Source organism: Marmota marmota, unplaced genomic scaffold (genome assembly GCF_001458135.2).
Source record: "Marmota marmota marmota unplaced genomic scaffold, marMar, whole genome shotgun sequence".
NCBI lineage: Eukaryota > Metazoa > Chordata > Mammalia > Rodentia > Sciuridae > Marmota > Marmota marmota.
The window spans coordinates 10,949,596-10,960,404 of NW_026000093.1; positions in this window are offsets into that span (position 1 = coordinate 10,949,596).

Sequence of the window (10,809 nt, forward strand, 5' to 3'; positions counted from 1 at the left end):
CATGAAATATTTGGATCTACCTTTAAGCACTCTTCTCCAACTTTTATAAATGGCAACTTCTGCCCGATTTTACGCTTTCCTCTCATACTCTCCATTCTCTGGCAGAGAGCATGGAAGACCAATAAAACAGCCCTTTCCAGGTTCACATCACTCCTGCTGGGACCTGTACTCCACCCTCATTCACTCCAAGCATATGATGGTTCTTGCTGCTTAGGCCTGCTGACTCTTCACTTCTTGACTCCTGAACACTGGAGATAACTTTGTCTCTTGTTCTTAATTCCTGGATAACTAGATGTATTCTAGCTTCCACATCCTTAATAATGCCTGGTTTTTGTATTATTGACTTCTTTCCAATTGTCCTACTCCAGAGACCACCATATACTGGAGTAATGCTATAGCCAATGAGACCATCATGGTTAAGAATGTCGCACACTGTCCTGGTAACAAGCATATCTCCTGGTAATTTTGAATACTATCAGGTGTATTAGTCTACCAGGGCTGCTACAACAAAATGTTTTGGGTCAGGTGGTTTACACAATAGAAATGAATTTTTTTTTCACAGTTCTGGAAGCTGGAAAGTAAAAGATGAAGGTTCTGTTTGATATGGTTTCTCATGGTTCCTCTTGACCTGTAGATGGCAGATACTTTGTCCTCACATGACCCTTCCTCTGAGAGCCTTTAGAGGAAGAGCAAGGTCTCTTGTGTCTATTCTCATGAGAACACTACTTCTATCCGATATTTCATTTTACCTTAATTACCTCTTAAGAACTCTGTCTTTAAATACAGTCATATTGTGGGTTAAAGGTTATTATGGTTTAGATATGAGGTGTCCCTCAAAAGCTCGTGTGTGAGATAGTGCAAGCATTTTCAGATATGAAATGATGAGATTATGAGAACTGTAAACTAATCGGTGGATTAATTCACTTATAGGGATTAACTGGGTGATAACTATAGATAGGGTGTAGCTGGAGTAAGTAGGTCAGTGGGATGTGCCTTAGGGGTTTATATTTTGTGCGTGGTGAACAGACTCTGTCTGTTTCATAGTTATCATGTCCTGAACTGCTTTCCTTTGCCATGTTCTGCCTCACCTTGGGCCCAGAGCTGTGGAGTCAGGCAAACATGGACTGAACCTCTGCATGAGTCAAATAAACTGTTCTCCTCTATATTGTTCTTGTCAGGTCTTTTGGTTACAAGAATGAAAAAGCTGACTAACTCGTGCATTAAAGTAATGTTTTATAGGAGAGCACAAATTTAGCCAACAGCACTGCAAATATTAGTATTTCAGTCATCTGAAATATGAAGGATTTTGAAAAGCATAGGCATCTTAAAACTAATAAAGTTTACTTGGAGCCGGGCACAGTGGCACATGCCTATAATCCCAGAGGCTCAGGAAGTTGAGGCAGGAGGTTTTCAAGTTCAAAGCCAGCCTCAGTAATTTAGCAAGGCCCTAAGAAACTCAATGAGACCCTGTCTCTAAATAAAATACAAATGGGCTAGGGATGTGGCTGAGTGGATAAGTGCCCCTGGGTTCAATCCCTGGTACAGAAAAAAAAAAGTGTACTTGTGTTCAGGAAAATTTTACTTGGCTTCTAGCAAATGAAAATTTGAAACCATTAAAAAGCAACTATTATTCAAACACATTTAACTTTAATTGCTTAATGTTGCAGTTTACATTCATGTAGAAGCATCTATCTGGTTTATTTCTGATATTGTATAGGCAACATCTGTAAATATAAGATAACACATATCCCTTGTCCCCACATTGTACCAGTTGGGAGCCACTGCATGCCGATTGGTGTACCCTTTCTAGTAGGGAATAGATGTAGCTTCATGCCTGTATCTAGTGATAGAGGTGATTGCTGTCAAACAATTAGAATTTGCATTCTTAGAAAAAGCACTGTAGACTTTATAAAATAATTGATATATTTTAATTTGTACAGAAATTTACAGTGCATAAAGTATTTTCATGCTTCTATTGTTTAAACTTTCCCCAAACTGTGAAAATAGAATAGTTATTACTCTCTCTATTTTCTAGAATCTACTTTTCCAGTTCAGTAAGTGTGCTTCACACTGGAAGGAACCAGTATTTATAAACTCTGACTTCAGTGTTCTCTCTGCTACATCACTACTCCCATAAATATACTTCAATAAAAAAGTGCTGGGATAAAACTCGAAGTGCGCAATGATGTATACTTGAAAGAAAGGAATGCTTGTCTTTCTATTGGTCCTTCTCGACCTTCACATGAGGAAGTTTGTCCTGCTATCTGTAATGCCTCTGAATTCCAAGGGCAAGGCTCACACCCACATCACATTATGGCATACATTTTTTGATGTGTCTGTCTATCTGACTAGGCTATGCTCTTCATGAAGGATATAAACATATTTTCTTAGGATTGCCACAGAACAGGTGCTCAATAAATAAATAAAAGCAGCAGCTAACATTCACAAAGGGCTTCATATGTGCTATGCACTGTTTTAAGTGCTTTAATTCAGTCCTTGCATATATCCTATAACTGTAAATATACTCCTCAATTATAACTGTAAATATACTCCTCAAATAGGTGAGGAAACTTAGCAAGGGGGTTAAATTACTGTCCCACCTGATTTAGCTAAAGATGCAGCTTTATTTGAGTCTCTGCTCTCAATCATGCTTTGATATGGCCAGTCAATAAAGGTTTGTCAGGCACACAACAAGTAGCCTGGAAGGCCTGTTTGGAATAGTAAAGTCCATTTTCTATTAGAAACCTTTGCACGACAATTTTCTAAGGTTTTATCATAATATTTGCTGATATCTCCATCAAAGCAAATCTCCTGATGATGGCACAGAATGTAAGCGAATCTGGCTTGCTGGAACAGGTGAGCCTGGAGACCCAGGTTGGTGAAACAAATTCAATAGAGCATAAGAGAAAAAAGCAAAACCAAAAAATAGGTGAGGAAAGAATTTGGCTACCAGATAAAAAGTGATATTCAATTCTCCTATTGAATCTCACCATGAATTTTAGTCAGCTTTGCTTTGCAGTGACCAAAATACCTGATAAGAACAATTTAGAATTGGGAAAATTTATTTTGGCTCATGGTATCAGAGGTTCAGTCCATGATTGGATGATGCCATAGTTCTGGGACAGAGATAAGGGAGAACATTATGGCAGAAGGGTCTGGTGGAAGTATCCTGCTCCCTTCCTGGCTGTCCAAGAGGCAGAGAGAGGAGGTAAGGAAGGGGCCACAGGGAAGATGCACCCTTCCAGGGCATGGCTCTGGTGACCCACTTACTCCAGCCATGCCCCACACAGTTACCTACCTAGTTAGTCTGTTCAAACTAGGATGGACGATTGGGTTACAACTCTCACAACCCAATCATTTTACCTCTTACATTTCTGCATTAACACAGGAGCCTTTAAGGAACACCTGATAACCAAACCACAGTACAGTGTCAGCTTCAGAAACTCAAACCAACCTGGAAGCTTAATATGGACATGTCTAGAAGCTTGTGCTTTATGTAGTAGGCAATTCACTGAGAGAGTCTTGCACCCAAAGGTAGTTCTCAGTTTTCCTTCCTTACTAAATTGTCCTTTTGTTAACTTTTTAAGTATCTGAGCAATGACTTGACCCTCCCAACCTTCTTGGGCAAACTCTGTGTTCTTCCTACTCACAAATCCATGAGTGTTCTTCTGAGACCAGGATGTACTTCATTTTGTCTTTTTCTATCCCAAAGTTCCTTGTATTGGTTTCAGATTTCTTACTTGTAAAATACAGATAATAATAGTACTTGGTTTGATTAGTGAAGTCACAGGCTAAGCTGCTATAACAGAGACCACTCAGAATCCAACATGATAATGTTTACTTCTTTCATATTTCTCAGGATAGAGGTAGGAGGTCATCCAGGAGGGGCAGGCAGCTCTGTTCTCCAACATCATCCCAGGGAACCAGGTTTCTTGTTTCTTATTACTTTGCCATTGTCATGATTGTTGTTTTCATTTAACCAACCATGACCATGTCATACTCCAGGTCACTGGAGGTAAGAGGAGAGGAAATAGAGTATTTCTTTATAGAGGATATGACCAGGGAGCTGCACATGTCACTTCCCCTGAAGTCCCAGTGGCTGGAATTCAGTTGCATGCCCATATCTAGCAGCAGGGAGGCTGAGAAACATGTTCTGAACCTGGGCATTGATGTGCTTATGTAAATCTTAGGTAGTAGAATTCTTACCAAATACAGTAAGGGACAATAACTGCAAGGGAACAATGAATTGTGTCTGCTATACTAATTTGGATGATTGTTTTATTAATTGAGCTAATATACTTAACACACTTAGCATAGTATTTGCTACAAAGAAAATGTTTTCAATGTTTGTGCCAGTAGTTATCATGAAACACCTACTGTGTGCCTGGTACATATTAAAATACTCAGAACAACCCTGTGCAGTGAATATCATTATCTGTATTGTACAGAGGGTGTGTGCTTACACACACACACACACACACAATTACACATACACATAAATGACATAATTGGAGATCTAGGTCTGTCCACCTCTAAACTGTATGCTCTTTCTAGTATGCTGTGTTGTTTTTACTCTGCAATTAAGTTCACCTCCCTTTGCTCATACTCACCCAGAAGTCTTTCTTTTTAAGTTATTTCTGTCCCAGAGGGATTGTATTACAGAGAAATGAAAAAAAAAATGGTTGCATAAGAAATGAAAGGACAGTTATGTGTTGGAGGCTAGAAAAAAATCTGATTTTATTTCATAGGCAGGGGAAGTCTCACACCACTCTGTCCCTGTTCCCAGAGCTGGGGATTGAACCTAGGGCCTTGTGCATGCTAGGCTAGTATTCTATCACAGAGTTGCACCCCCAACCCTAGGGGAAGTTCTTGAATGAAGGAGTGATGTAATAAGATGATTGTCCTTGAACACTTTTCTATCAATTAGACATTAGTCTAAATAAAAGACCAACTAACTTTTGTCCAAAGCTAGTATGAAAATCTGAAAAAGCAAGGAAGGACAGTAACTGTGGGAGTGGAAAGAAAGCGTTGAATCTGAGTGACATTATGGAAAATTTTTTGGAAAGAATTTATTATGGATTTATTTTGTGGTGTGTGGGAAACCAATTTCAATTTTATTGCTGCACAATTATCTATAGCAAAACATTTTGAAGAATAAACTGCTGCTATTGAAAACTTAACTCATGCTATGATTCCCTAAATAGCATTCCTTTTTAAGAGCTCCAAGTTATGAATTTAAGAGACTAAGGAAATATTGATAAAATTAGCAGTAAAAAAAAAGTGGTAGGAAAGAATGCTGATTTATAAGTAACATATCTCATTATGTTTTGAGTTTTTCACATGTTAGTTTCTGTGTACTGACATAGCTATGATTTAAATGTTTCCTCCTAGGTTCTTGGGTTGGAAACTTGGTCCCCAATGTGGCAGTGTTGGAAGATGAAGCCTAATGAAAGCTGTTTGCATTATGAAGGCAGTACCTTCATGAATGAATTAATGCCACTATTATTGGAATGTATATATTATAGAAGGTCAAGTTTGGCCCCTCCAGCTCTCTTTTACCCTGTCTTTGTCCTGCTGCATTCCACCATGGGATGATGCAGCAAGAAGCCTCTATCAGATGTCAGCCTCTCTGTCTTGGTCTACACGGCATCCCAAACTGTAAGAAATAAATATCATGCCATTGTATATTACCCTATTAGTGGTATTCTGTAATAGCAACACAAAACAGACTAAGAAAGATATATACCACTCATGTGAAGTATAAGTCAGGTATGAAAAGGGAGGAGAAGTACAGACTTGGAGTGAATCCAACACTTGATGGATTCAAGATCCAGACTATCTCTATGTTATATCTAATCATCTTTGAAGAAAAGACTTGAAAACCAAATTTTCAGGCTAGTTTCAGGTGGGCATTACAAAGATGAAAAGAAGCCAGCCATGGAAACAGAGGCAGAGTAATCAGGAAGACTGCAAAGTAGAAATATTGGCAATGAAATTAATCCTGATTTTGTCATTTCCTAACTGTTTAAATTTGGGCAAATTTAGAGAAATACTGGAAGTTAAGTTTTCTCATAAGTACAGGGGGTTAGAGATGATGACTCTAAGTTTCTTTAGAGTGGGGAGAGTTTATGTTCCAGCTAGAAATTATGAGAGAGTTTCATTAATGAAACGCTAGTAAAAATTATCAGATACAGTGACTCTCCACTCATCCCCTCACTCGGCTCCCAACTTTGCCACCATGCTTCAAAATTCTAGTAACTCAAAAGAAACATTGATAAGAATGTGGATTTGTTAAATTCTATTGTCTGGTAAATTTTCATTTCTTTCATTTTCTTCCTAAATCCAAAAATATTATATTATATTCCAAACGCAAAAATTAATTGGGAAACTGTTTTCTCTATATGGCATTCTGTCCATTTGGAGACAGAAGACCATAGGTTTGATACAATGGTAACTTTGAGAATTTAAAATATAATCTTTTAATTATAGAGGATCTTCTTTTCATGTGAATATGTTTACTTTGCTAAGCTCTCTCTATTTGCAAGAGTTTTCCAGATCATAGTGCCTTGTTTTCTGTTGTGTTTTGTTTTTCCTAAATGAAATTAAAGGACATAGTGTGTAAACCTCAAATTGTATCAACCTACTGCCAAATCATAGAATTCTAACACATTAATCTAATTCCCTCACCAGAGGGAAGAAATCCAACCCCAGCCAGCACTAATGTTGGATGGAAAATTAAATTGTTCTCAGCTAAATTTAAAAAAAGTCTTGATAGCAACCAATTTAACTGTGCATTAATAAAGTTCTTATGAGCTGTTTTATTCTTAATCTTTTATAGAAGGATAATTTTTCAATTTAATTACTTTTTTATTAGGGAAAAAGATTTGACATTGGTTCCTCTTTTTAGTAAAAAGACCTCAATAATTAAAACAAATGTTTCTCTCACAATTTATAGGTATTAAATGCCTTTTTAATTAGGAGACAAGAATCCAGTCTTTGAACTAGTAAAATTTAAACCCAACAAATCCTCCTTTAACAGATTATTTTAAAAGTGTAACCATTGGCACCCAAATAAATATCAAAATATTATTTGTTAGGATTATGCTTATATGCTCTGGAGCTGGAAATTCAAATTCTAGTCCTATAATTTTCAAGTCAGTTAACTTTGGGACAGTATGTGAATTCTCAGAGCTTCATGTTTCTTATGTATAATATAAAAATAATTATCATGTAGCCTTTTTTTGAGAATTCTGAGAGAATATATGCAATGCAATCAGCACAAAAATAATATAATTGATGCTGTTTTCACAATTTATTGTTATTATTTTAAGTAAGCAGAAAATTATTATTTTATTTTTTTTATTAATTTATTTTTTTTATTGGTTGTTCAAAACATTATAAAGCTATTGACATATCATATTTCATACAATAGATTCAAGTTGGTTATGAACTCCCAATTTTACCCCAAATACAGATTGCAGAATCACATCGGTTACACATCCACATTTTTACATAATGCCCTATTAGTAACTGTTGTATTCTGCTACCTTTACTATCCTCTACTATCCCCCCTCCCTCCCCACCCATCTTCTCTCACTACCCCATCCACTGTAATTCATTTCTCTCCTTGTTTATTTTCCCATTCCCCTCACAACCTCTTATATGTAATTTTGTATAACAATGAGGGTCTCCCTCCATTACCATGCAATTTCCCTTTCTCTCCCTTTCCATCCCACCTCATGTATCTGTTTAATGTTAATCTTTTCTTCCTAGTAAGCAGAAAATTAAAAGGGAAAATTATTAAATAGAGAAAGTCAATGCTCAAATTAATCTCTTTAAGCTAAACTGAACATAAGCCAGTCACATTTTTTTTTCTGATAAAATATCTAGAATGAACCCAAAATAAATATGTTTCACGGGTAGATTTTTTTCTTATGTTTGTCATTGTACTTTTATGGATGTCTAGAGAATGTTTGACAAGATACTATCCTGTAACTGGGACAGAGAGAGTGAAGTCAGTTGCACAATTGTGTAGAAAATGTTTTAACAGGAAAAATATTTAAGAATATTTACCTTTTCTTCTGTTTATTTATATATCTATTTATGTTTAGCCTCATTCTAAAAATAATGCCAGGTGGTAATTAGAAGATTAAAGCTTGGCTAGTTAAACTTAATAACTGATGAAAATAGAAATAATTTGCTATAAAAAACAAGAGGTGGTATAGGAAAAATATATTAAAAATGTATGAAGAGTTTTAATTCACTTGGGATGAAATATATTATTACTTAATGGAAAAAATAAAACATAAATTGAGGGAATATTTGTCTTCATGAAGCTCTCTTAACTTTGTAACTGTAGTGTGTAACTTAGAACAAGACTGTTCTTCTGGGTCCCAAGGAAATTCAGTTATTGAAGCACCAAAATACCCCTCTCTATGGTGCACAAGAGCCATGATCCTGAGATAAGTGACTCAATGTGATAAATATTGATGAGATAGGTTTTCTTTACAAACAGACCCAACAAGATCTTAGTTGTACATGTATTATCGATTTATACTATCTTCTACTGTGACCAGACAGAACTATTTTTTTGAGTGTAAGCAAGCAAACCAACAAACAAAAATGACTAGTGGCCTTGATTTTCCTAAAAATTCTTTTGAGATTCTTGGCATATGCACATGATATATATACTTTTGTGGAAGACAGTGTTATAGGTTTTGAAGAATGCCAAAATGAAGAAAAGACATAATCTACTCTAGATTTGTTGGAAATGACAACCCTAACAACAACAGCCAATTACAACAAAGCTGGTAAGTACAAAAGAATTACTGTATGTATGAAGTGTTACCACACATATATGTGCACAGACAAATGTGCATATATGTACAAATAGAATATAATGGTTTGAAAACTGATTGCATTTGCAACTCTGAAGGTAAGGAAATAGGAATTTACCTCACAAGCCTTTTAATCAATGGTTGTCTTACACAGAGCAGTAAATATTAGCAGAATAATTAATGATGAGTATCCCTTTGAATAAAAAGCTGAACAACTCATCTTCATGTGGAAACTTCAAGTTAACTCTCTTCTTAGAAAGATTTCCTAGGTGAATTTATTAGGTTAGATTTTCCACTTTAGTTCAAAACACTTGCTGGGCCTGGTGGTGCATGCCTGTAATCCAAGCTGCTTTGAAGCCTGAGTCAGGAGGATTCCAAGTTCAAAGCTAGCCTCAGCAATTTAGTGAGGCCCTAAGTAACTTATGGAGACCCTGTCTCAAAGTAAAAAATAAAAAGGGTTGGGGATGTGGCTCAGTGGTTAAGTGCCCTTGGGTTCAATCCCTAGTACCCAAACCAAACCAAAACAAAAAAAGAAAACAACAACAATAACACTCTCTTACTCAACCTATATTTTTAAAAATCATTCATCACTAGGCTAGTTTGCAGTTGGGAAATTTAAATGTTTGTTAATAAATATAATGTGAAAAACTCTCAAAATCATTTTATGTTAGCTAAAACCTAAACCTAAGCCACTGTTTTTCAAACTAAGCTCCATGGTCAAGTCAATTTGGTAAACATTCATATACTCTACTTCTCCAACCCTCAAAATACATAACACCCATTAAAATATCAAATACTTTTTAAAGTATTTGTTTAGAAAACCTGTTCACCATGGGGTTGTTCAAACTTAATAAAGAAAGAACTTTCAAAGAACAGCTATTAATATGTTATGAGACTCTGAAATTTTGTGGACTATCATCTGATATATTCTTGCCAAAGAAAAACAGTATGAAAATAGCAAGATAAATACAGAATAATAAGATACATTTCAAAATTGCTCATGAATGAACTTTGAAAAACATGCCATTTTAGTTTATGGGCACCCCTTTCCCTGCTGGGCCACAATTAATTAAATTGTCATAAATATATTTCAGAATATCAGAGCTGCCACTTCAGAACAACTAGCAAGGCTTCTTATGATAAGGAAGCCAGCAAAGCCCTGTGGAGGTGAGTTCTCTGAGGGTTTTGTAAAGGGAGAAAGGACTCCTTTCCTTATCCTCTCCCAATGCAGAAAGGAGATTTGCTTTCTTGGTTCTGAGAGAACAATTTATTGACTAAATCAGGGCAGTTTTTAGAGTGAAAGAAGCACTGTTCCTAAATCTGTACGACCGGGAATGCCTTCTGCAGATTGAAAAGCCTGGCCACACTCCCTCTGTGTACATACTGGGCCATACAGGTCTGTTTGGGAATGCTTATAACTGTTGCTTTCCTGGTCTCCTCAGGAAATGAAGAATATATTCAAAATGAAAACACACACAGACACACACAGATATGTGAGGACATTTATTATGGCAATTAGCACACATCATTAAAAAAGGGTGAGAAGTTCCACAATATGCCATCTAGGCAGGAAAACCAGGGAAGCTAGTGGTACAATCCCCAAACCCAGGAGCTCCAGTGTCTGCAGGCAGGGGAAGATGGATATTCCAGGTTAAGTAGAGTTTCCTAGTTCTGTTTCTTTGTTCTGTTTAGGCCTTCGGAGGATTGCATGATGTCCACAGAGATGCAGGCAGAGCCTCTTAATTCAGTCCGCTGATTCAAATGTAATCTTTTCTAGAAACACGCTTACAGATACATCCAGAAATAATGTTTACCAGTTATCTGGGCATCCCTAAGTTCAGTCACAGCAACACAAAATGTTTAGCTATCACATATGGTGACAACTATTTTAGATGAAGAATTTAAATGAAGCACACCAAGCAACAAAACGAAATGAACAAAAAGAAGGAGGGGGAGAGGGAAGGGGGAGGAG